The sequence below is a fragment of the Dicentrarchus labrax genome, unplaced genomic scaffold, assembly GCF_905237075.1.
Source record: "Dicentrarchus labrax unplaced genomic scaffold, dlabrax2021, whole genome shotgun sequence".
NCBI classification, from domain to species: Eukaryota; Metazoa; Chordata; class Actinopteri; family Moronidae; genus Dicentrarchus; species Dicentrarchus labrax.
The window spans coordinates 11,161,574-11,189,074 of record NW_026136704.1 but is presented as its reverse complement, the minus strand read 5'-3'; the positions used below and the strand labels follow the sequence as shown (position 1 = coordinate 11,189,074).

Here is a 27,501-nt window from a genome sequence, read left to right as displayed (position 1 = left end):
TGTTTGTATGAGGTGGAGAGAGTGTGTGTGATACATGTGGATGAATACATGAGGAAGAAACAATGTGTGATTTGAACAGGAGAGCTGAGATGATGGTAGTAGGATGAAGAGGAAATCCATCTACTTTTGTAATGAAATGTCAGCAGTAAGTGATGAAGCTCTCCAGACTCTAAGTACAGCAGCTCTAAAATTAATTGTGAGTGTTTGATAAAGTGATCGACCGGCTGCTCAGTTGGACTTCATGAAGAAATCAGTTTGGTTGAGAGAACACGATCAGGTCTTCAGTGTCAGTATTTAAAGCAGAAGTGTCAGACAAAGATGAAGACATTCACGTCTCGCTAACATACCTTTAAATGACATCAGTAAGTGGAGGAAGTTTTTCCACCCTGTACGAACAGCCCCTGTAGGCTTGCAAGGTGGATGTTAAACACGTACAATGGACTCCAATGGTAACACGTTTTCAGAGCTTAAAACACCATCCAAACAAACTAATGCACATCTTCACTGGCCATTTTATTCTCAGTCATATTTCCACTAAAGTAAAACTAACTCTGATGTATGTTCTGTGATATACAGTAACATCCTCCAAAGCTCCAAGAAATGTTACCATATTTCAGTGAATTGGTGGAAGTAGCTGAGTTTATAGATGGGCAGTGTGTGTGTTGCAGGAGTGGTTTCAGATTTTATTGTTGATGTTTTTATAAGTGTTGTATTTGATATGAAAGCTCGTAATTGGACTGTGCTGTGGAGCTTCCAAGATAGTTTGAGTCAGCTGATGAGCAGGAGCCCTTTTATTCGTAGAAGCTCTCACATGATTCTTTCGATGACGTCCATTTTTGTGTATTGGTTGTTTTCCAGGATGGTTTTTGTTTTTGTCAGAGTGGACAGAGGGTTGATATGAAGGAGTGCTTAAGGAGGAGATCATTGTCAGTCGATGGCTCAGAGACACCAGGACCTGAACAGACCTGAATTATACGTGCTGACTGAACTCACTCGGCTTCTCTTTGTGTATTTTTTCTCACTCAGTACAATATAACCTTCTTTTTATGCTCATCTGCTGCTAATGAAAACATAATAGGTTAAGATTCCCACCACTAATCGCTTTCTCAGTGAGTTGTTGAAGTCTTTCACAGCCCTCTAACTTTCCTCTCCTTCGTTACCACATATAGTAAACCTCCTTCTCCTCCACCTCCCACTTCTCACTGGACTCACATTACTTTCTTTACTTTGCGTCATCCCCTCGTATTTTATGCCTCCCGTGTTTTCTTTTCTTTGTTTATATCTCTCCTGGCATCATTTTCCCAAAGCTTGCACATGACTGACAGTAAAATCGTTAATGTGTGTCTGAGCCATTCTTTCCTCTGAGGGGAGCGGTGCTGCCCGTCTCACTGCAGCGCTTCTTTCAACTTGTCATCTGCTCACACTTCAATTGATCTGGATGTTGACCCCTGTTTGCAGCTGGCTTTTCAAAGTGCAACCAGTGAGCAGGAGAGAGAGACTCAGGATAAAATGATGGAGAAAGTGAGCATTAAAATACTTGGTCAGGCTGAGCAAGTACAGCCTTTGTGTATAAGCATTCATTTGGTATTTGATTTGATCTTTTCTTATCGTAGGTAATCGGCTCAGCAACTGGTTTTAGTTCGACCAAACACTTATCTTGTGCTGAGCATCAGTTTCAGTCACACAGGTAGACCACTGTTCCACCTCCTCTGTCCCCCTCTAACAAGGCAGAGCTGCTAAAGTGTGAATTACAATTCATTTCCACTGCTCTGTTTGGTTTCTTATTAATTTTCTACACTAAGTCGAGCAAATAAATGAACTGACTGTCTTCTACTCATTCATCAAGCATTTTATTTATTTAAATAAACTGGTGGTCTGCTGCTTTGTTGTAATCTGTGCACATTCTTACATGAGGTTGTTTCTCTGATTGAACTGGAAATAGTTTCAGTTTGTGATTATCAGTGAGATCAGAATGTATTTCACTGCAATGATGAGCGACTGTAGGTGATATAAAGTGTATAAAAATGTCCTCATCCTTCTCTCCCGGCTGCAGCTTTAAACAGATCATTTGCTGTAAAAGTTGTGCTTCAGTGATTCTGACATCTTTTGGTGATTCAGTCTTGGTGAGTTGGGAATCCCTGACAATAGAAACACGTAAAACAAGCCAGTCTTTTCTTTGGCAGCAGAGGACTTCATGGTTCGGTCAGGGAAGAGAAATGCATCCGTCATTGGAGCTGCTTCCTCTTCCTCTGTCTCTGTTGGTGGTATTTAGATAAACAGTTTTTCTTCTCTTTTGCAACAAGAAACAAAGTACCATCTTTGAAAGAGGGAGGTGGGCTCAGTCTTTTATTACTTATTTTTTCAGAGTTCTCATTCATAATTGAGGATAATTTGGTTATGGCTTTGTTGATCAGGCCTGCTGTGATTGTGCTGAAATCAGACTTTATTTTTACTTTAATTATTCAGAAAATATGAATCACTGAGGAGATCTTCTTAAGGTGCCAAAACATTTAGTTTGGTGTTTTCTTTAATCTCCCTTGTCATCTTTCTTGCGGAGTTCCTCACATCTTACTTACTACATGAGACCCTCTGGAAAGATTCATAATTATAATCTGGACACATTCATAATTCTATTGTAAGTTGTTTCCTTTTTAACAGAAAGGGGGTTAGACTTCAGTGATGTCTCTGTTTTAGTGGTTCTGGTTGTTTTAACTCCTTACAGTGACATTTGACTGTCCTGCAGCACTAATGGGATCTGAGAGTGCATATAGCCTCTGATGGATGTAATGATGTGTCTGCTCTCACTCCTGGGGCCAGATGCATACAACTCTGTGTATATTAAGGTGTAGAAATATGTGTAGACACAAAACAGGAAACATGCACACTCAGTCTTTTTGTCAGATTCTTTAAAACCTCATGTACATCTGGTTCTAAGTTTTTTTTTATTCCCATCATCCATCTCAATCAGAAGAATGTGAATAGGGTAGGGAGGTAATGGTGGATCAAGTTGACAAAAGAAAACATGTGTTATATGGCATGAACAATAGAATGAAGCAAGGTAGATGGCAGAAGGAAGTGGATGCAGTGAAGCCTTGGACCCTGGAGGATATTAAAAAAAGGATGGTTTCATTTTAAACGATCTATAAATACTTGTTCTTGCCTAAATTGCTCAATAGCAATATCTACCATCAGCAACAAAGCAGCCATTGTATCATTTGGCACAGCCATTACACACGGCTACAGCCTTTATATAGTGGCACTCTAACAACCTGTTAATTGGTCACTCACACCTGAAGGTGGAGGTTATTCTTATTCTTTATTAATACAGGATAATGATGTCTATTTTTTAAAGATCATGCATTTATTTGATTATTTATTTACAGATTATTATCATAATAATTAATATAATGCACTGACAAACATTTACTCAAGATAGCACAACATTAAAGTTTGTCCAAAATGTTGTTAATCACACACGCATCCCTATGTTGGTACTACATGATTTCAACAGTTTTAATTCATGTTTGTGAACTGTGCTACACACGGTTCTCGCAAGTAAAAATATAAGTGTGTGAAGCATGGGTCACGGATTGGATAACAGATCTTATATTAACAGGTTGGGTTGGGTCCGGATTTTATATGGAGATGATTGTGGGTAAGGGGTCAGTTCTGGTTCTGGACCCATTCAGGACTCAGATCAATAGTGTTAAAGATGTGTACCAGTATGCATATTCTCTTTATATACTTTCTGTGAAAATGGAAGTTTTAGTTGATTGAATGAATGAGCTCCACATCCTAAACAATATGTATATACAATATAATGTGTACATGTAAATTAGACTTGTATTAAGTATAGTTCTTTACTCCCACAGTTTGATGCATTGGCATACCCACCCACAGTTTTACAATAATAGTAAGCCTTTACTAAGTAAGACCTGCACTCTGTATAATACCAGACCAATGTTAGTTTCTGGTAATGTGAAGATGTATTTTAAGCTTCAGTATTCACAAAGATCTCGATAACATTTGTGATGACCCTCTGAGCTGGTGTCTCTCTCAAAGAGCCTGATGGGTCGAGTTGGTTCATCAGCACGATTCAGTTCAGCTGGTCTGGTGGGAATCAGCTGATCTCCCTCTCTCCCTTGGTTTCCACCCTGTTTGGTTTGGTTGAACTTAGTTTGTCTTTAGCTTAATTTCTCTTTTAGTTATGTAAAATAAACATATTTTTAGTTAAAACTCATGTGTGTGCTCTTCTTCTTTGTCCAGCCTTGAACCGGGTTGGGACAAATTGGGGGCTCGTCCTAGGATCACAAATAAAAGCTGACTGACAGACAGGAAGTGAGCTGCAAATTGTTCTCACTCTCATTCCCATGGCATCAACCGCCGTTTTGTCCCGACCATCTGTGTCTCTATACAGACGCACAAGATAACCTTGAACATCTGTATTTGATGCCCTATGATGAGAGTGTGTTGGATGCTCAGATATGATTTTATTATTCTTAAATCTTTACACAAAGGTTAATCTAAAGTTGTGTTAGATCTGCTCTTTATCCTGTGTCCTGTCCAGGCTGCTTTATATTAGACCTCTTTTAGAAGAAGAGATGGCAGCTGAAAGGTTTGTGTTGTGAAATAACATCTATTAGCTACATCTAAGAGCTCTATTCTTTATGACTGTTTATGGTCACATAGCCCATGTTATTTAAAAAAAAAAAAAATGATATTGCAGAGTCTGCAGGATGCTACCCCAGTCTGTTTTGGCCTCAGTCCACAGATGAGTTGGCGTGTTTCCAGAGACATAACATTACCTGACTTGACCCACTGATGTTTGACGAGTGATGCTGTCATTCATTGCTTCCAAACAGACCACCGGTACTAAACAGTTGTGGATGAATACATATAGTTTTAAAACTTAGTTGACTTGAGCAACTGTGTTGTGTTGAGGGATGGGTTTAGGATTTTACTGATACTGAATCATGGCACCATATGTGACAACGAGACTCACAACGGAGGCATCCTCCCTAGCTGCAGATATTTGGATGGATGGATCGATAGTATCATCTTTACTTAGCCCATCAGAGATATGTCCAAGATAGAGGTATGTGAATGTTGTCCTTATACTAAAACCCAGGGTTTTTTAACTGATTGTTACCACTTCCTTCCAAAAACTCTGAATGGACCAGAAGACATGTGCGTGATCAACCATGATTTCAGCAATAAAAGTTCTCAGTATTGGTTCTGTCAAAGTGATAATTACAATGAGAAAGAGATAATTAATAAAATACCTAGATTGTAGGGAGCTCCCATGGCAGATAATGAGTTACTTTTGTCTCCAAAATAAATTTGATACAGCAGAAAAACTGATTTTATTTATTGACATTACATCATCAGCGTGTGTTTGTCAGCAAACAGCAGAGTGCTGAAAGTGTTAGCTCTCTGTAACAGTGAACAAATAAATTACTGGATGTTTATTTCTGTATTTAAGAATCAATAAAAAACAGAGGTGAGTGTATTATAGGATTACAGGATTAAAGCTTTTTGCCCGTCTTAAGGGTTCACCCATTAAATACATCCACACATCCGGTTTCTATTAATCCTTCATTCAAACAGGTAATCCTTTTGGAGAAAACACCTCTGATACTGTGTCATGCTGCTGGATTCACATTTCAATGAATGTCTCAGAATGAAGATTCTGTCAGTGGATTCAAATGTTTACAAAAGAGACCAGAGGACTGAAGCCAACGGTATATTTCTGTTGAGCTGTTATTCAATGTGTGGCACTGTAATAACTAGAGGTCTGTTCATTTAATGACGTCCAGCAGCTGATGAAGAAGGAATCCATATAAATGAGTCACATGATTGTGAACAAGGCTGCATATTCAGCCAGAGCCTGCAGTCAGTGTTCACACCAAATTGTTGCAATTGCTCCTTTTTGCTTCTGCAAACACGCCAGATTGGATTTAGTTTGAAGGAAAGGAGAGGCAGGATATCTGTTGAAAGGTGTGAATGAAGTTGAAGGTGAATGATACTTATGCTACAGAACTAATATGTCAACAGGGGAAATGTTTTAATGAATTGTTCCTTCAAATGAGCAACTTATTCTCTTCAACTGTTGGATTTTAAAGTGGATGAGTGGCGATTCCCTCTGCCGAAGAGTTTAAGTTTAAAATGTAACTGTGGACATAATTACTGACAGCAAGACAACAACTGGAAAGACCAATGTGAGAAAGAAAGGGTTTGTTCTTTCTTGCAGTCAGACACACCCTCAGTGGGACGTCTGTGAAAGGAGAGACTGATTTGATGCTAAATACAGTAGAGAGGATGTACTGTACACTTATGTGGCAATGGATGTGGGACAGTGATGGCCAAGTTGGAAAATGAGAAAAGTTGAACAGTGCAGATTTTGTTTTAATTTCTGTGTGTTACTCTGAGAGCTTCCATCTCTTTTAAATGATGTAATTGAAATCAGAAACTGTAAATGTGAAATGTCCAGGATGATCCACTTCCATTTGCCTCTTTTCTGACAGGACATCAGTCTTATTTCAGTCCCATTGTGTAGAAATCCATGTGTTTGGATGTCAATTTAACATGTAAACAATGTTTATGGATGTATCCACTGTAGTAAGGACATACAGTATTAACATCATTAATAGAGACTGATGAGATGGATGGTTGTGTGTTTACTCATTCAGTCTGTTTACAGTTGGATCTCAATGAGCTCTCAGGCTGAAGTCAGTGGATAAAGAGAGCTTTGTTACAATCTGTGTGAGGGAGTTTACACTTTTTTTTATTAAATTACATACAAAGTTTGGGTTTGTCGACATTTGCGTGCAGGTAGTGTGTGTGTGTGTGTGTGTGCGTGTGTGTGTGTAGGTGTGTGTTTGTGTGTGTGTGTGTGTTGTGTCTTAGAGTTCATTATTTGACCCTTTACAAAGCTTCAGTGAAAGCTTGTTCTATGTGGTGGTGTTTTGTTGTATTGATGGCAGCCAGCGAGCTGAAGTGGAGACCACCGAAGACAAACACAGACAAGACTCTAATGATTACTGAGCAGTTGATTTAACCTACAGCACTGCTTCTGTATCAAGCACCCAGCCCCTTAGAGGTGAATGTTCACCTTCAAACAATTAAAACTTTATTGACTGATTAACAGTGAAGTGTTCTTTATGTCAGGCTGCCACAGGACAGTCCTGACAGATGTCCAGATGTTGCACCTGAAGGAACATACAGTATATTTCATTGGTAGTTGCTGATTTGTTCTTGAACATAACAGAGAAGAGACGTAAACAACCACTCCAGAAGACAATGAGCCCTGCAGACTCTGGCTGAGACAAAGACATCGTTCCCCTCTCCCTCTGTGGGCAGAGACAGCATCCCATGAGGCTGTTCACCCCAGCTAAGCTGCTCTGTCAATCTGATGTAAAGATGTTTAAAATCCGAGCTTCACAGTCTGGTACAAACCAAATTAATCACAGAATAAACCTGATGTTGTGTTCAGAGGCTGTGATGAAGATCAGAGAACAACTGCTCACCAAGCCCACACACAGTTTAGAGCGAATTAGTCAGAGAGAATGAGTGAACTGACAGCAAAAACTTCACATGATCTACTGTCCCTGGGAGACACCATGTATTTGTTATTTCTTTAGTTTGTGGTGCAGGGAGTGTAGAATAGCAGGTCAGGATTGGTTAAAGAGCTTCAGACTCAAAGTGAGTGATGAAAAAGACATTTAAGGTGTCAGGTGTGGAGCTGTACACACTGTTCCTAATGGACAGGATTTATAAGCCTAATGCAGTCCACTGGACCTCTCCAATGGTTTTTAGATAGTTTCACTGCACTGTACATAATACTGAACAGGATCTGCTCATTGTAAATATAACAACAAGGTTGGGTCTCATGTTGGTGCACAATTCCAAAGATTCCATGGGTAGTATTATAAATAAATACATGTATGTAAACACAGAAGAACAACAAGGCTGAGCTTTCCCTGTTTAATATCCCACATGTTCTTGAAGCAGATGTATGAACTAGGTTAGACAGCAGACAGACACCGTCAACAGAGGAACCTGAAGGCATCAACACGCCTGTGTAACCACACAGCCTCAGGGAGGATTTTCTGGGAATTACCTCTTCTTCATACACCTGTGTAGCTGTGTTGGGTCAGTTTTAGAGGATGTTTGCTGCCTTTAAAATCCACACATTCTCCAACCATTCCATTTGAGTCTGTCAGCTCTATAATTTATTCTGCCATGAATAATCACTGCTTTTTTCCCTTCAAGGGCCGTGGCTTGTAATTTGGATGTGTTCATCGTGATTATCAGTGTGCATTTGCATGATGTCTGCAGAAGTTATAGCTGCTTAGCTGCTATTGACAGTATTTATGAATGTATTTGGAAATAATTACCACAGTTGGAGATTACTGCATTCATCCCATTTTGGTCATTTAATCTCACATCAGTTTCATCACATTTCCAGTCAAGTGGTAAATCAGCTCCATGTTGTCTGAACGGCGTTCATAAATGAGAGTGGTGCTCCTGACTTTGCTGCAGTTTTCATGATATTGTATACAGTGTACTTATATATTGTGAGTTGTATTATATATTTTGTAATGTGATGTCTTTTATGAAATGTCTTGTGGTGAAACCAAAGACAATTTCCCACATTGTGGACGATAACATTTTTGTATTTATATTGATTCTCTCTCTACCTGTAGCTTAACACTTTTGGAGGTGAACAGTTGAATGACTCTGATTCCTGCCAGGTTGAAGTCGCAGTCACCACAGGAGCCGGCTAATCACTGTGTGGACTCACTGTTACTGATGTTTGCACTTATGTTTTCTACAGAATGATGTTGACCTAGCCCTGGTGCGTTTATGGATAATTCCTGTTTTTCCTGGATTTAGTGGAATGTTTTTTCCTTGGAGGTAACAACTATTTATTTACATCGCCATGGAGATTCTTCCTTTGTCCTCAGTGATGGCACAATGTCATTATCAGTGTCACTGATTAGGTGCTTTATCAGAAGTTAATTTTGCTTCAGCACTAAGGTCAGTAATGTGTGTGATTTGACAGGGTGAGGTGAAGAAATGTGATGATCTCAATTTATCCAAACTACATCTTACTTTCATCATTCTGTCCTCACTGATTTTGCCTCAATGGTCTCAATCGTTGAGGAAGATTTTTGTTTCATTGTCATCTCATGTGGTGTTCACGTTGTTCACAAGGACTCCTCTGACAGGACAAACATCTCTCACTGTCTTTGTAGCAGTAAATACATGTTGTTTAATGTTGTTCAGTGAATGATACAGTCAATTCAAACAGAGTGAAACATGAAGCATGTGTTAACATTAAAAGTGTTATAGCTGACAAACAAATGACATTAGGTGGATCTTTGTGTGAAACGTTATTATATTCTCCTCTTTTCTCTTCTTCTGTCTTTCAGGTAAGAGTGGCCAGTTTGACCCTTGTGTGTGTGTGTGTGTGTGTGTGTGTGTGTGTGTGTGTGTGCGGTGATGAGGACACCAACTGCTGACCTTTACACTGGACTTCAAAGGAGACAGTAAGACTCTACATTCAGAATATGCGTCAGTATCAAAGCCTTGTTGAAGACTGTTTTATGTGTTGAGTCAGATCACTGAGAACTGACCTCCATCATTTATATCCACAGTCCAGAGCTGAGTGAGAGCAATGTGTTATATGCAGCCCTATAATCTCTCCGTTGTTGTCAGAGTGTTTGAATTGCTGTGTGCTGGAGTGACATAATACATGCTATGTTAAGAGGTAGAAGTTGGCACCTTGCCTCAGTTTAAGTTCCTGAATGTGTCAAAATGATACAATCCTAATTCATGCTCTCCACTCTTCAGCCAAACACTTCTGCTTTATATTTCTGACACAACTTTCCTGAGGTGATCACACACCATGTAGAGACAAAGGTGGAGGCCTGAGGTTCAGAGATTATCTCTCTCTCTCTCTCTCTCTCTCTCTCTCTCTCGCTGCATTTTCTGTTCCACCATCCACCATCACAGCTACCTCCGAATGCAGCTCACTGAGAGAAAGGCTTTACAATTAGAGTAGGGGTCTGTTGATTGCTCTCTAATTAGACAGTGGTGGGAGGCTTCTGTACAGTGATGGTAATGGTCTTTTCTCTGTATTTGATGGCAGAAACCTGGTTGGGGGCAGAACTGCTGTCTGTTCAGTCTGGGATGAGATTGTTGTTGATTACTGATGTGCTGTTTTGTTTGTGTCTGCGGCCCTTTACTGCTCAAAGCACTGACTCTCAGTGACTCAACAGTGAGAAAGAGCGAGTCTGGCCTGGTTTAGTGTCTTTTTGCTCTGTTTGTAGGGACTGATGGTCATATGGACAGACATCTTGATGCTGTTAGTGGTTGCGGGGGAACAGCCAGTTCCTACATGTGCTACAGTAACTGACATGCTGCTCCTTTAGTGACAAACCATCATCTGCTTTTCCTTATCAGTATACTTTCTGTCCTCTTATTGTCAGTTTTAATGTCAATGTTCTTGAGTTCATTATCTGTTTGTTATTGTGACAAGATGATCAGATCAAGTAGAGCTATGATGTCATCACTATGGGACTGACATCATGGTGATGAGGTCATACTGTATGTAACCTAGACCCAATGTGTGTGTGTGTGTGTGTGTGTGTGTGTGTGTGTGTGTGTGTGTGTGTGTGTGTGTGTGTGTTTGTGTGTATTTGTGGAGTGTGTTGGCAGTGACAGATGTAACACGTTCTCGAGTGCAGCCCAGCAGCGGCTCACACTGATCTAGTTTAAACAGGAAGCACTTGCATCTGTCCAAGTCTAGTTGCCGTGACAGTTTCATCTCTAAAGTATGGCGTTAGCTAAAGACACGGTGAGTTCTGAGCAGCTGGACACCAAGAGGATGGAACCACTTAACACTGGACACTTCAATGTTTGACTAATACCCTCACATTTTATCTTCTGAGGGGAAAGTGTTAACAAAAGACAACATTGAAGTCATGGACCAACTTTAACTTATCTGGAGCCATATTGATTTTGCTATTGGACAACTAAACATGTTATTAGACCAGTGAACCATCTGCTCTCTAATAACTAAACCTGTATGTTAAGCCGACTGATTAATACAGTCACATATTCTCCACAGAGCAGTTGTATTTCACTATTTCAGTAATTTAACTTCATTTAATAACAAGATATGTTGTTGTATGTTGTTGGCTGTCATCTTGTCCAATAACTTGTTCCATTAGAACTGTAGCTTTTCTTATTTAATGCCACTCAGTCCTGCTGCAGCCATGTGAACTGTTTTATTATCAAATATCTGATGTTTTAACTGCTACTTTATTCTAGCACTAAAACCCTCTAACACTAACAGAAAACCTTGTTGAAGATGAGAATAGATGATTATTTGACCCCTTTTTGCATCAATGCTCCCATCAAACAGGGACTGTGTTTCTGAAGAGGAGCAACGTAACACTCTCTCCCTGTCATTGTAGGATCAGATCAGTGCTGTGGCTGGACTTTTTGAGGCTTTTCAAACATTAAATCAAACTAATTAAAGGTAAATGAAGGCTTGGGAACATGCTGTGTTACACTATTAGAATGCCTCATCAACATAAAGACAACATCATGATTACAATATTAGTTTACTCAGATGTTCATCAGCAGACACTTGCAGTCCATTCATGCCACGACTGATGTTGTTGCTTTATTCTGTAGCTTCTGGATTTGATTTCTATCAACAGTCCTCATTAAGTTCTGATTCATCAGTCATTATACTTGTGGTGTCATTCCTTGCTGTGTGCATTATGTCACATCTCTTATATACTTCTTGGATTCATTTAGAAAGCAAGGCATCATCAGTCAAATACATTGTGTCACCTTGTGTTGCTATAAATGGTTCCAGTCTCCTCTGACACATTTCTCTGACTGGGATTTATTTATTTTCTTCACACAAGGTGAACAGTTATTTATAACAAACAATTGAACACTTTACTGAACAACTAATAGTTCTTTCTGGATGTTGAACAATTGAATGACCAACAGAGATGATGCATTAATTAGATATTGTTTTCGACTGATAACATAATGAATGTGGCTGTGACTGTGGTTTAGTTGCTCTGGTCCACGGTTAGTGGTACTTCAGGTAGAGCTCAGTAGACTGATGTAGTCTCTTCTTAGACAGGTCTTTATACGAGCTGTCAGTCCACAACCTGACTTTGATATGTCCATTTCTGCATCCTCCACACTCCTTCATCCACGAGGGGATTCAACTGTCTAACACATATGAGTGACAGTTAGAAAATATACTGTAATAATAATATTAGCAGTCAGTCCACAGCCTGACACTCACCTGTTCACTTCTACTCTCTACAACCTCTCTCTCTCCTCTCCATGTTGCAATCTGCAATAAGAAAGCCATTACATCCATTACACACAGAGTCCAGTGAGCACACATACATGGACCTTAGCTAAGGGAGTGCAGCAGCTAAATGAGCATAATAAATTGATATCACACACTTCATCCAGCCTGAACAGCCTCATAGCTCCAAAGCTCCAACCAACTCTTCATCTTTAATGTGTCCCTTGCTGTCAGCATTATTAGCATGGCTGTTTTCAACTTAATTCAATTCATAGCTAGATGGCAACCCTGTAACTGGCAAGTAGCCTTGAGAGTTGAAGTCTTCCAGTCTAATTTTTAAAATAATAATTCTGTATTTTAAAATGTTGCCATCTTGTTGTGATTAACTCTTTTTTATGCATTCCTTATTATGACTTCCTGCCACCGGTGTTCAGCTGGAGCAGATGGTTAAGGCACAATGGGTGGATGGAAAAACCTCTGGAGGTTCAGCCCAGCTCCCCCACTTATATAAAGCCAACTGAACTAATACCACTTGTTTTTCCAAAGCACAGGCCCACCACTGTTTATATTGTATTGACCACAGTTGTCTGATATAAAGTCTTACTTTCCACTCATGCTGATGATATTGACTTGTATTTTATTATTCTCTGTGTGAATTGCGTCTCCTGCCAACACGGATAAATGTTAGTTATGTGGATTATTTGGAAATCACAACAGAAAGTCAGTATTGACTAAATGGGAAGATGAGTCAAGATTTAAGGGCCTCACTGCTGTTAATGTATTAACAAAATGTCACAGACAATGTCACAAAATGTCATCTGTATTTTAAAGCATACCAGGTTCATCAGAGACATCAACTGTCCATCCACCCTGAACTGGCTGCAGCTTTATTAACATATCAAAATAGTGTGGGACTATGCACAGCAAACATGGAGGACATAAAATATATAATCTGATGATTAATATGTAGGTGAGTGACTTTTGTTTCTACACATTTATGACATTAAAATAGCATTTGTGATGCAGCTCGTAGCTGTACTCTGTGCTGTCAGAGAGCTCAGATCCCAGACAAACAAAAGGCCAAATTTACTGTGAAAGGAGCCTTTTGTTAGTTTGTAAGTGTCCTCAGAAAGGTTCCTGATCAATATAAGAGCACTACTTGGTTTTTTCAAGGTCAAAACATAGGAAATTGCTTCTTCTACTCTGTGTACCTTGACAGCTCGGCTTGTACAGCCTTCTTTGACCCTTTGGTTGTATGGAGAATAGCTGAGAGGGCCATTAGGTCTCAAGGTCTTCGTTCCTTTTGTCAATCTCATTGAATGATTCTTTCTGTTTTTAATGAAATAAACCCAGTGTCACTCTTGAAAATGAAGTCAGCAAAGTTGAGATTGGTGTTAGTTGAAGAGGACTGTTTGGGTTTTAAAGTAGGTAGAGTATACAGTAATCAATAACCTGACAGTTGGTGAGATCTACTTATTGTCACCTGAAAGCTGGCATACTGTACAGTAGGTTGACATGTTCTAGGCAGGTGTGGGAGGTAAAGGAGTGCCATTTGTGGTACAGCAGCACACAGTTTCTTCTTTCTGTCACATATAAGAGGAACTGATGCAAAAATACATGAACTCACAGTATTTTAACAATTTGTAACAAACACGTTGCCATATAGTGCTTATTTCTTGAGTACTGCCTACAACAAGAACCAGATTTTGGCTGGAAAGTATTTTCCAGTACTGAGAGCAGCTCAAATATTGATGTAAATATCTGTACTAAAGATAATCTGGAGTGAATGATGTGTCTTATGTAACCTGGTTGGTGTGACATTTCTGCCCTGCTCATAACTGAGACCCTTCGAGCAATCAGAGATTGATGAACACATTAGCTGCTTTTATTTTGACACTATCGGCACTCACCCACTCTGACATTTTAGATGTCAGTAAAGCCTGAACTGCTCTGATAATTCACACAAGAGTCTCACCTAGTAATAAAGGCTAAGGACAAGCAGGGAATATAATGATAATAATAATAATAATATTTTTAAAATTGTTTCACTTTTTAAAAAATATATATTTTTATTTTTTGTATATTTTTATATATATATATATATATATATAGTGTACATGTGTATTTATGTATTTATTTATTTATCATCTCATGTTTTTATGTGTTTTTGTGCGAATGTGTATGTGTTGGCATCAGGAAGTGCAAACTCCGGTCTCTGTACTACTGCCACACAAACTCATGCAATGCTTTACACTGTCCATAGTGTTAGTGTTATGGTGGGCATTAGAGTGCATGCAGTCTCAGAGGAAGGCTTGTTCAACAGAGGTTTGGGATGATGTGTTCAGTGTCGCTGTCCAAGGTGCTGAATATTCTCACTGACTTAAATAGCAAAAAAACTGTGAAAATTACATGAAATAGAAGGAGAAAAAAATACATTCACTACAAAACTGCACAAATACACTTCATGCACCTGAGTTACAAATACTTATATTTATATAAAAACATCACCACAAACTGTCAATAGTTTAACAGATCATGTAAATAAATGGTTCTGCATGGCTTCACAATCACAGAAAGTGGTAGCTGATGATAATAATAGACCACCAAATAAATAATCATGGATTCAGAAAATAAGGGAGAATAATAATTCAACACCAAGAAAAAAAGACTTGGCTGAAAGATTTCCAGTTTATCTCCACAAATCTCTGGCCCGGGTGAAACCGACAACATATTTGATCAGATGTGCCTTTCGTTTAGATGGCGACGGCGTTGAATGTTCCTGACTCCAGGACAGTTTTCAGTCTGATGATGTAACTTTGAGTTGAAATAGGAAACAACAAAAGGAGCAGTAGACAGATAATAGGACCTTGAGAGGAGAAGCAAGAGGGGGAGAAAGACAGAGAGGTTTTCTAGGTATTAATTATAGTGCACTATATTTGGACTTGCAGATGCAGTGATAGTGACACTGATCCTGGTGTCACACTGATACTCTCACTTTTTTCACACAGATGGTTATCTGTCTAATGTGGAAAATTGATTCCCTTTCAAATATATTTGTCTAATGAACCCAACAAAGTCACTCCACTCTGCTGCAGTTTGAAGGAACTGTCTCTCAAGGGGAAGATTACGAAGCTGATTGTGAAATCTGTCTTTAAATGTCTTTTTTAAAAGAGAAGGAGATTCAATTAAGGCTGCACAATTAATCCAAATATTTTTGAAATTGTAATATGGCCAAATGCAATATGCCAATCACAAGAACTCAACTTTTGATAAAGTTGAAATGAGGGACAAAACAGCCTTATAATGAAGTTATGTAGTGCTACAGAGGTTCCCTGATCAATCTATCTATTTAAGAAAACATTCAATTCAAAATTCAATTTGTGATCCAAAAATGATCATTCCCACATAATCGTAAATCACAACACAACAATGTGTTTGTTGACTCTTTTTAGAAACTTTGAATGGAGGAAAGTGTGGTCAGTGTTCATTGAATCTCTCTCATGTACCAAAGACCTTTGTAAAATCATTCAGGGTAAATGTACAGAATAAACTGATGATCATCTACTTTCTGTCACCCATAGTTAGTTATGTTGTTGCTAAATATTGCTCTGTTTGATATGATGATATGATATGATGTATCTCTTATATTTTTTTATAAATTCGTACTTTCTTTCCCTTTAGACACTGAAGATAATAGCTATTCAGCTTCTTTCCATTTTACTGATATAAACTGTTCTAAACCACTTTGTAGTGCAACACAAAAATAATTACAGGATAATTCAAAGACTTGAAGCTGGTTTGGAGGATTTTTCACAAGTTTATTCCCAGTAGCTGATGTTAAAATGTGATTTTTAATGAGATTTTGAGCTGAAAGGGGAGGTTAAAGCTACCTTTGTGGGCCACCTTGTGTTGTTACATTGTGAGGTGTGTTCTGCAGAAAAACAGCAGCACTGAAGGCTTTCTATGAGTGATGTGTTTTAACACACCTGCTCTTAAAAAAATAGCAATGGTTGTCTCGTCCAGTACTCAGGGTGAACTGGTCTAGTATGTATTTGGATGGAAGGACACCAAACATTGGAGGCAATTTATCTTGAACAAACTCAATACACAAGGCTGATTAATAAGAGAAATGTCTTTTAATTCATTTTTGAAGAATATAACAAAGCTGCTCAAAGTGTAAAATAAGTGACAAAGAAAAAGAAACAGGAAAGCAAAACATTGTCCCTCACTGACACCAATAGTGCAGTAAGTCTGATGTCAGCTGTAAGCCTTTAAATGGACCAATCAGAATGTTGCATGTGGTTCTTAAGTCCTTTAAGTCTGCTGATTAGGTGTTAATGAACAGGACAAATGAAGTGTGGTGGAAATATTAGAAGGATCCTCCTCTAGGTTATCAACAGCTCGACTACACCCACACACACACACACACACACACACACACACACACACACACACACACATACACATACACATACACATACACATACACACACACACACACACACACACACACACACAAAGTATTCTCTGCAAATTGAACTTTTTTGATGAATACTTGAATATTATGTTAAATAACACACACAGACCTTGGTATATCTTTTTATTTGTTTCATTTCAAATGCTGTTTCATTTTCAGGATGTTAGTTCCTCTTTACTCGATCATTTCAATAACTAAATGTTCAGTTTTGAGCAGGAACAGACTGCATGGTGACAGCTGGACAGACAGTTGGTTGTTGAGAAGGACGAGTGCACAGGGAGTACACAGTCACAAGAGTTCCCCATACCATGAGTACAGACTGATTTATGAAGGGGTACCTCTGGAGCCAACTGACAGGGGGGCTTATTATCCAAATATGGCTGATAAGTTTGTCTGAACAAATGATGATAAGAGAGAAATGTAGAACATGAAGCTGTAGAAGAGTCCTGTGCACAGGAATACAGATGTGTGTGAGGTTTATTTAGTGGCAGTGTTGTGGTGGTTATGTAAGATGTAATCAGGGCACACACATTGGATCTTTAATGACAGAATGCAGCATTTCCCTCAGATTTCACTTGTAGAAGTCTGTAAGGTGTGAGTCAATTGAAAGGAAAGGTCTTCATACAGACAACAAGCTGTTGTGGATGACAGATGTTTAATCACCTAGTAGTCTGTACTCTGCCTTGTCAGACATATTGCCATATTTAGACTGAAATGTGTTTTTGATGTGCATCACAAAGTGTCTTTAACCAAGCAGAGCGACAACATACACAGAGGAGTTTGAGGGATTTCTGGCCTTTTTAGGTGAGCCTCTGCCAAGTGAAGAACATAGTACAAAACAAAAGGTGTGACATTTACTGACATTGTGTATTAACATTTAGTTTTTTTACTGAGAAAATAAATTGGATAATCCTTTTACTTTATTTTAATTAACTTATCAATATTATTGGACGGCCATCAACTTAAGTGGTTTCCTGAACATAATCAAAGATATGCCCACTGTGCTTCCATTAATAAAATACAGAATAATTCACAGACTTTACAGTTGACTCCAACATGACACACTGTTGATTGATCACTAAGAGTATTATAGAGACTCCACAGAGTGGCCATTCACTGAAACAGTACTACACATGAATATTCATGATGATAACAGACAGCATGAGTGATGATGATGGAAACCACAACTCATATCTGCAGAAATAAAGAGAATCATCAAGTGTTGGACCAGCTAACATTGCTTGAGGTCAATATCTGTTCTGCTGGCTACTAAATATAAATTGTGTTTGAAACATCTCAGTCTTCTACAAACTGAGAAAAACCTGCAAGTTACAATAGTTCAGCCTCACAATTCAATGCAACAACAACAACAACAACAACAATGTGCAGTCTTTTTCACATATTTTCTCCATTACACCAGCTTAAAGCAATGTATTTTAAAACTTTTCATAAATCACTTTGGCTCTTTGTTACAGGATGGCGTGGCAGGATGAACTGGGAACTCCAGACCATCGTTCTGCCACATTCATGCAAATACTGATACACAACAAAACCGTGTCTGCCAGCAACTAATAATAAATTATAATTAACATGATAAAAATGACAACATTTTCTCATGAGGGCACATGAAGCACTCTGGTCCTCTAGAACAGTGGTTCCAAACTTGGGGGTCAGGGACCCCCACTAAGGGTTGCCCAAGCTTCAAGGGGGGTCGCCAGGCCTTCTTAATTTAAAGTGGTGTAAGAAAACTAAATATATACAGTAGGCCTGTATCTCAGCATTGTGTTTATTTGTGTGAAGAAGTTATTTTTAAAGTTTAGATTATTTTTTAAGATCAAAACTTGAGGACCTGAACACAACCTATTTTCACATTCTGCTAAATAGCCTTGTCTTAGAAAAGTATGCAGTTAATACAACCAAAGAGCTAATAGAATAATGAGAAGAAAACACTGAATTTGTCAAAAAAGAAGCCTGACGATATGTATTTTTTATTTATTTACAATCATACAGACTTAAGTATGTATATAAAAAATACACAATAAAGACAGAGGATTGTATAAAAGGTTATCTGATGCAGTATTCACAGTAAATAATCAAAATTAATCCAAATTGCTTGTTAGTGTGTTCACTATTTGGGTTGATTGTACAGTTTATCAGTTGATCTGTACTGTTATTGTTATGCATTGAATATGAAATATCCGTAAAATCCACTTTGTCAGTGTTTGTCAGTTTTCAAATAGAATAGAAAAATGGTCCCTGAAGGAAAAAAATTGGGAACCACTGCTCTAGAATCACATTTAGCCTCCTGTGAGGATCAATGTTCTGTCATTCACTCAGAATGTAAAGTGTTGGTCTCTAATTGAGACCGCTGCTGCTTTAATATTGTCACTGGGAAGCCACTATGTTCAGGTCTGAAGCATCCTAATAAAATCTGGATGCATTGCATGTCTGCCTTGTCTTGTGTAGCCCTGCACAGCCCCTAAAATACTCCATTATTAATATCAATGTTGCAGAATCTCCCACTTGGTGCATCCTGTCTCATCTATATGCCAGGTCTTTCTGCTCTCAGCCAGGCGGGACTAAGCTGTTTCTCTGTACTAAACCTCATTCAACCTCTGACATTTTACCATTGTCACTGGAGATGGAATCTGCAATAAAAGGCCGTCAATTCTAACTGTTATCAGCATTTATAAAATATTTCACACTTATTTCAACATTTCACGGCTCATATTCCAATATGTTTTTTTTATATACTTGCTTGAATTTCAACCCTCAAGCAAGAGAGACAATTATTGAAATCAGTGTTTAGGGACATTATATAGCAAGCTGGTTATTGTGCAGGTGAGATCAGATCAGAGGGCTCTGGGGTGACACCAGAAGTTAAAGCAGATAAGACCCAGCATTTCTGTAGCTGTGAACCTGTAGCGGGGAAACAGAACTATTATAGAGCAGTTATGTGCCAGTAGTGATACTTGGTGCAGTTGAATTCATTTATTTTGCACTGATCCATTCAGCTTCATATAAGGACTTCACATTTGACACACACACACACACACACACACACACACACACACACACACACACACACACACACACACACACACACACACACACACAGTTTATCTGCTAACCAGCAGCTCTTGTGGTCAGATCAGTTCTAGTGTTCTGTCTTTGTTTTTGGTTGTTTGTGGTGGCCATGTCATTAGCATTCAAAATAATAATATTCATCATTAGGAAAAAAGGTTTATAAACTCACATGGCATATGGGATGGTGGATGTGGAGGTGGCCACTGTTGTTGTGGGGACCTCCTCTGGTGTAGTTAAAGTGTCTCTGTGGTTAGCCCTTAGCTTCTGTTTGTCTCCTCATTAAATATTCAACAGATTGAACCAGAATGATTTATATGTAAGTCCATCTTCATATAATTTGTCTGTCTTTATTGGAAAGCTCATTTAGAAGCTAATTTGTGTCACATATTGATCACTGATGAACCACAGAATAGTAGAGTAACATCATGTCTTGAATGTGGCATTATTTTATTTTATTTTTTTCCAATTTTTGTCTCAAGTTGAATTTCTTTCAACTTTAAAAGCAAATTGTAAACCCAAACCAGTTGACAGAAGTGATTTGTTTGAGTGGAGAGCATACATTGCTGCCTCTGTACTCGCATACACTTCTCAGACAGCACTAAGAGTCCACAGATTTCAATATGAGGCAGACAGGTGAACAGATTGACCCAGAGGACCTCAAGGCAGCTCAATGGTTCATACCAAACTTTGTCACTCAAACAGATAATTAATTCATTGTATGGGATGTCAGATACTGAGCTGTCTTTGTCAGCATTCTGTGGCTTTTATGGTTATAAACCAGACAGCTGTTTAAAAGCAGTTCACTTAAGTGCTCTAACCACAACAGAGCCATTATACTGTCTGTACAAGATTCTTCAGGGCTTTGTTGAATAAATGTTGCAAACAGAAGATGCTGACCGAGCAGCACTCCTCTACTTTCATTTATTAGAGTCAGTAACAACGAGATCAGTCTTCAGAAACACTCAATGATCTCAACCCAGACCTCCATTCAATAATAATCGACACTCGTTCATGTTCATACAGAGGATTATAGATTCAGGGTCAACTGCAGTTCACTTTCTGAGCACTGAATCAGATTTGGTTGTAGTGTATCTGATGATTTGATATGAATCAGTAGTAACATGGATGGTGTGAAAGGTTATGAAGAGGATCCTTAACCTGAAACCCGAGGATCAGTGATTCGACCAGTGCTATTACCATTATTAGTACAACCTTTATCTCCATGGTAGATTTCCCACCAGTACTCTGAGGTCTAAATATGATTTTATGAAGTAATTTTTTGGCCTCAGACTCATTCAGATTAAAGTCCATATTCCATTTAGGCTACATTGAATGTTGACCTGCATCCTTTCAGGGTTCACTGTCCCCTTTCTCCAGGTTAAACAGAGGGCAGCAACAAGCTTTTTACAGTTAATGTGTGACAGATGACTGACTGATGGTCAATAAGTGTAATAAGTGTATTGCTGAAACCCCCTTTTGTGTTTCAAATGGTGTTTGACATATATTACAGTAAAACCTGATAACCTACTTTTGCATTTAAACACATCTCCACTTGAATGTGTATGGTATCTCTGGACTCCTACAGCACAATCCATAAAAGGACACTGCTGAATGTGTGACGATGCAGTTCACTGTGTTTTAACCCAAATCTGGCTCCTGACCCATGTCAGCCTAATGGAGCTGAACCGTAGACCTGCTTTATGACATTCAATTAGCCTCTTTCATGGTGGTTTAGTTTAAGTCCTCCTCCTGCAGAGACATTTTATGTTAAAAAGCTCAATATTGTAATAACAGATGATGGTTTTCAATTTGGATAATCAGCACTTTCACAGCAAATTAAATGGAGAGGTGCTGTAGGAGAGAGAGCAGGCTTGTAGGTCAGAGGAAAGATTTTCAACTTGATTGGACAGGAAACATTATGTGGATCAGACTGATGAAGGGGTGTTTTCTCATCTTTTATCATTCCTGTTTCTCATCCTGCTCTCTCCCTCTGTTCTTCTTTCCACCCCCTCCGTCCCTCTTATTCTTTTCTGTCTTCAGACATTTGTGTTGAAGGTTGTCCAGTCTGTCTGTGTTCCTGTAATGATTAACTGCAATGACACACTCCTGACATGATCAGACTGTAGAGGAATGTGGATGATGTTTCCTTTTTATAAATTTACTACCAACAAATGTGACATAAACTTCAGTCAGTTCATACTAGTGGAGCTGGGTACAGTTAACATTGTGCCCTGTCCAAGGACAAAATCTGAAATCAGTGCAGTTTATTTCTGTCTTTAAAAAATACAAATCGCCTGCATTCATCTGATTGCCCATCCATTAATCCTGCAGCAGTTTCACTCTCAGTTAGTGTGAGCAGAGTTGAAACACCTCAATCATAGAACTTTATGTCCCTTGTGATTGCCCAGCATACTTCCTCTTGTCCTCTTGCTATGCTATGTAATTTTAATGCAGCTTCTCATGCTCCTGTGTACTTTCTTATTTGGCAAGAAGATAAGTGTATAGGCACTGGAAGAAAGTGTCTGGAAAGGAACCTTTAGAGATGCACTGAAAGCCGTTAAAAGCCATGATGGAACCCACCTTAAACTCCTACCTGCTCTACTGTGATTGGTGCATTGTGGAAAGTGAAATGTACAGCAAAGTGTAGCACTTCTCTGAATTATTGAGCTGATTCTAACTTACAGTATGACACCCAGAGGCAGCTGCACTAGAAATGCTTTTAAAAAAGACGTGGGCTGCTTTTTAAATAGTTTGCTATTCATTTAGATCGATATATATTCACAGTAAAATGCACCAGGCAGTTGTGTATTTAAATAAATAAATAAAATGCGGTGGAATGTGGTCTTAATGTCTCTCTGATCACCCCTGCACATAATCATTTTTAAAATGAAGACACTGAGCACTGTGAAAATGTAATGTCCCAGAGGCTGTTTCTTCTTCATTTGAGAAAATGTTGTTTTGAAACAGCCTGTTACTGTCATTTCCTTCAGAGTATAAAACCTGGAAGGTGAGCAGCAAGTTTACTACGTGCAACAAGCTCTAACAGCTTTAATAAAGAAGATAATCAGATCACCAAATGTCAAGAGAGGAAAAAAAACAATTTTCCTCATTAAACAGAAAAATATGACTGTTCACCATCGTATTAAAGTTTCTCTCTCATACCAAACTAAGAACTTGTTAGGCAAACTTAAAACATACTTCATTCAAACCCGACAGAAACAAAATAAAACTGACCAAACCATCTTTAATAAGTCTTTCCACCATTCCAACAATCGCCAACTGTGGTGTCTAACCGTCTACCAGAGTTATATATGAAAATAGTCTGTCTCTACACGCTGTCGCTGCCTCTTTGGTGCCCTGACCTCCCTTGCTCCTCTACCCGCTTCATGCCTGTCCTCTCCTGCTGTCCCTCTACTGCCCCGAGCTGTACCTGCTGTGTCCTAATATTCACCGGAGTTAGTCTTGTTTGGAACCTCTGCGAATCACCTTATAACTGTATTCCCAAAGGAGTTGAAATAAACCCTTAATTCAGCGCAGTTAGATGTGAAACTACTCTGGCTCTACAGCTGTTTTTTCCTCTTACTCATTCAGCAGCGCAGTACACGCACTGAGCTGCTGAATGAATGTCTGTCACTGAGCAGCTCTCATTCTCCAGAAGCGGACCATTAAATTAACACAAAAAACAACAAAAATCGCCCCCCCAAAAAAACAACCACTGATTAACTCAGCCAGTCGCCCAACCTTACTTTAGACATTATAAATGTAGTATGACCTTGTGTTTCACCAGGAGGGACGTCCACGCTCACTTATCTTTGCTATCTGATGTTGACCTGAGTTGGTGGCCTCTGGCCCCGCCCCCAAGCCCCACTAAACCCATTAGCTTCTGACCATTTGATTAAATGTGGCCATCAATTCCCACAGGAAATGAGTCAAGTTCAGCATCACCTGATCAGAGCTGCCAGCTCCCTAATGGAGAGTGAGAGAGTAGGGGTGGAGAGAGGGATTGTGGGAGGTAGGAGTTCACATTGACAATGGAGGGATGAGAGGTGGGAGGAGATGAAACAGCTTAATGTGAAATACAAACACACACACACTGAGAAACATCCAGCGCCCTATTGTTCCTGACTCATTGGCAGCTTCCAGCCGCCTGAGGGCTTCACATATTGTTGCTTTAGCAATGAGGAGTGAAAATGTTTGAACATAAAGGCTTCTGATTGTATATCTGCTGTCTCTATAAAGGCTGCTGGAAATTCATCAACCTCATTTATTTCTGCTGTAGTTCATATTCTGCCAATGCCTTTTGCTTCTGCTTTTACTGTTTGAAATGTTCCATTACTTCCTTTATAGGCAGTTCTCTGCTATCTTGCTCAACATTTTGTCTCTAAATGCTGTTGCACCCAGCATGAACGAAACAGGTGTATATCAGAGACAGAGACTCTCCACAGGTTGTTTGGTATCAGGGTCTGTTGTTTTAATGTTATGTGTCATGCTGGCAGTGTGAGGAGAGACTCCAGGAGTGCATGTGACCCACAAAGAGGTGTAGAGAGAGACACAGCAGGCAGGAGGCCAGGAGAGAGAGCAACACAACACAATCCACTGCCAAGGTTACGCACCTACACAGCTACACACACTGCCATATTGCCAGAGGTTAGTCAGCTGGCTGGCATATAGATTTCCACTATTAAAGCAACTGAGTGGCATTAACAGCCTCTAGCCATGGAAAAGGAAAAGGAGCAGCCTGTGACAGCAGCAGAGGCCATGATGGGAACAGTGAGGGAGCTAAGAGCCACAGTGTGTCCCAAAGGTGAGATACAAGACTGACACATGCAGTGATGTAGGTTTAAACATGACAACCTGGCACTGTGGAGCTGACATGCAGACACTTTCTTCTTGGAAAAAACAGGACTCTTTTTGGCAGATTTTAGCATGTTGGTTAAAGCTAATTCCAGCATAATGAGGAATAAAAATCCTCAAATTTGCCACACATGCACTCTTATACTCTGCAAATTGTTGCCATTTGATTAATGTGACATTTGAATAATTTGATTCTGTACTGTGAAAATTCGTCTGGTTTTCTTCTGTAGAGAAATGTGTCAAGAGTAAGAAGGTCAACTACAACAGCCAGCAGATGATGATGAATCATAGATGTACATCTGAGTCCGAGGCAGCTGTTTCCAACAGATAAACTCGAGCACGCTCAGTGTAAAGCAGAGAGCAGAAGCAAGTGAGTGGATAGTAAATAGAGTCCAGCATCAGGCATTTGAGTTGATGGACCAAACCAGACATCAGTGGACAGTGAATGTAGTCTAGTATTCATCAGGTGACCAGAAACACAACAACTCCAGCTGCTTGTGTTGCTCTGTGTCTGCTGGATGTCTGAGAAGGCTGTTGTTGGCCAATAGTTCAGCCATAAGTAATTGATTATCTGATTGCATATCAAGACTGGTTTTCTGAGTGTGTGTTTTTTCTCTTAGTGAGTAACTCTAACATTAGTTCATAAACATGACTTCAAGCTGTTTATTAGCAGCATAATGATGTTTCCTGTATGTGCTTAAATATATATAGGATATGTGATGAAGTCCGGAGGCCTCGTCATCCTTGGTGAATTGAATTGTAAAAGCTCATTGAGCAGCTGTAAATACATGTAATCCAGCAGAGCCCTGGGGTGGCAGCATTAGAGAGGGAGATGAAACAGACCCTCAATAAAGAGGCCACACAAGGCTGACTGCACTTCACAAAACATTACAGTAATTGAATTTGCACCAACTGTATAGGAATGCCTTTTGTAGACAATGAAGGATCAGCTATTTGAACCACAACAATAAACAGGAACCAAGATTGTTGTAGAAATATTTAGATATAACGTGATAGCTGAAATAAAAGTCATCTATTTAGCTTTTCACTTGGAAAGTAGGAGAGGAAAGAAACCAGAGTTACCGCTTTTCTCTCGTATCGTCTCTATATGAGTCATGTCAGTAAAAGTTGAGATTGTCTGAACTATTTTCTTCTAAATCTAATTTGCATTTCTGGCTACATAATTTTAAGTTATGTTGAAACTATGCATGTTTTCCTATCGATTTATCGATTCCTATTTCTATTCAGCTTTCACCATTTGTTCTCAGCCAGATCTGCATTGGTTTACTTAAAGGGGAACTTTGGCAGATTTTTACCCTAGTCTTGATCACTAGAAGTCACAGAGTACTGTCGATAGGAAAAAGAACGACCAGAATTGGTTCTAGCAAACTGGAGATGCTGCAGCTAATGGCCAGAGCTCCCAGTTAGTTATAATACACTTCTTGGGGGCATATCCTAAAGAGTGCCTTTTGCTCCTCTTAACAGACACAAAATGCAATTAAAATGTCTGTGCAACATGATCAGGGCCCTTACGTGACAACAACATGCCTTTTCAACTCATGCATTGTGCAGAAACTGTACAAAACAGTACTGTCACCAACCTGTTTTTCCACCGCTCGCTTCACTGAAAGCCCAGAATAATCGATCACGGAGATAATGCCTTCGCGACGAAAAAAAGTTTATTTCTATTCTATTCTAGTGATCAAGACTAGGGTAAAAATCTGCCGAAGTTCCCCTTTAAGAGGCTGCAATTGTTACAAAGTCAAGCAATTTTCAGAATCCATTAATACACACACACACACACACACACACACACACACACACACATGCACACACACACACACACAGACAACGACTTGCAGTTTCTCGTTTCCAAAGAACCGTCCACATAAAGGTTATAGATTAAAACTGAAAGCAGAAAACATGCTTCACTCACTGAGCTCACACACAACATAATACAACTGAAATGGCTTGTATGTGGTCAGTCTAAGGGATATGAGCTGCATCTTAAACAAATAAGTTATTGGAGAACACGTGATATGTTATTTAATCAGTACTTATTGATTTGTATGCGTTGTTGATATGTCCCTTTGATTGCAAACGTTCTGCATTAATGACTGGAACATGAAGTATCAACTGCATGTCTGTCTTGTCCTCGCTTCTGGAAATAAATATTTTTTTGTGTTGCTCAGATGAAATAATCAGGTCGATCAGGATGGTGATGTCATGTGATGATGACTGTTGTTGTCCATTTGCAACAAGTATATCTCTTCCTTATCCAATAAATATAAATATGTTACGCTGTCCTTTTAATGTTGGTTTGATCCTTAAATTCAAATTATAATCTTATACTCACTGTGAGTGGTTGAAATCCTGCCAGATTAAAACAGATAAAAGCTCTCTGTAACACTGCCCATATTTTACACTGTAAAAGTGTAAGGACCCCCAACCTTTCTCATGACTCTTCCATTTTAGTTGACAACCTCTTTATGTCTACATGTTTAAAGCTGTTTTGTTAATGATGTCTAATTATACTGAAGAGTGAGGTGAAAGCTGATTCCTCCACGTCACCATTGTTGAGAGGCTTTAAATCAGATGAGTTGTACACAGCTGACTGTCTGATATCCCACTGAAACCCTCTGGACAGACTCCGATCTGTCTGCGAACCTGCAGTGAGTTCAGGAATGTCTTTCACTGAGGTGAGATTCACTGACTGAACTATCACCACTGATCA

General features: G+C 39.1%; 1 protein-coding gene across 2 annotated transcripts in view; it reads left to right on the top strand.

Moving 5' to 3' along the window:
* lsamp (limbic system associated membrane protein) overlaps nt 1-27,501 on the top strand; it is a 1,177,706-nt gene that overhangs the window by 168,231 nt on the left and 981,974 nt on the right. The gene's annotated exons all lie outside the window — the stretch shown is intronic.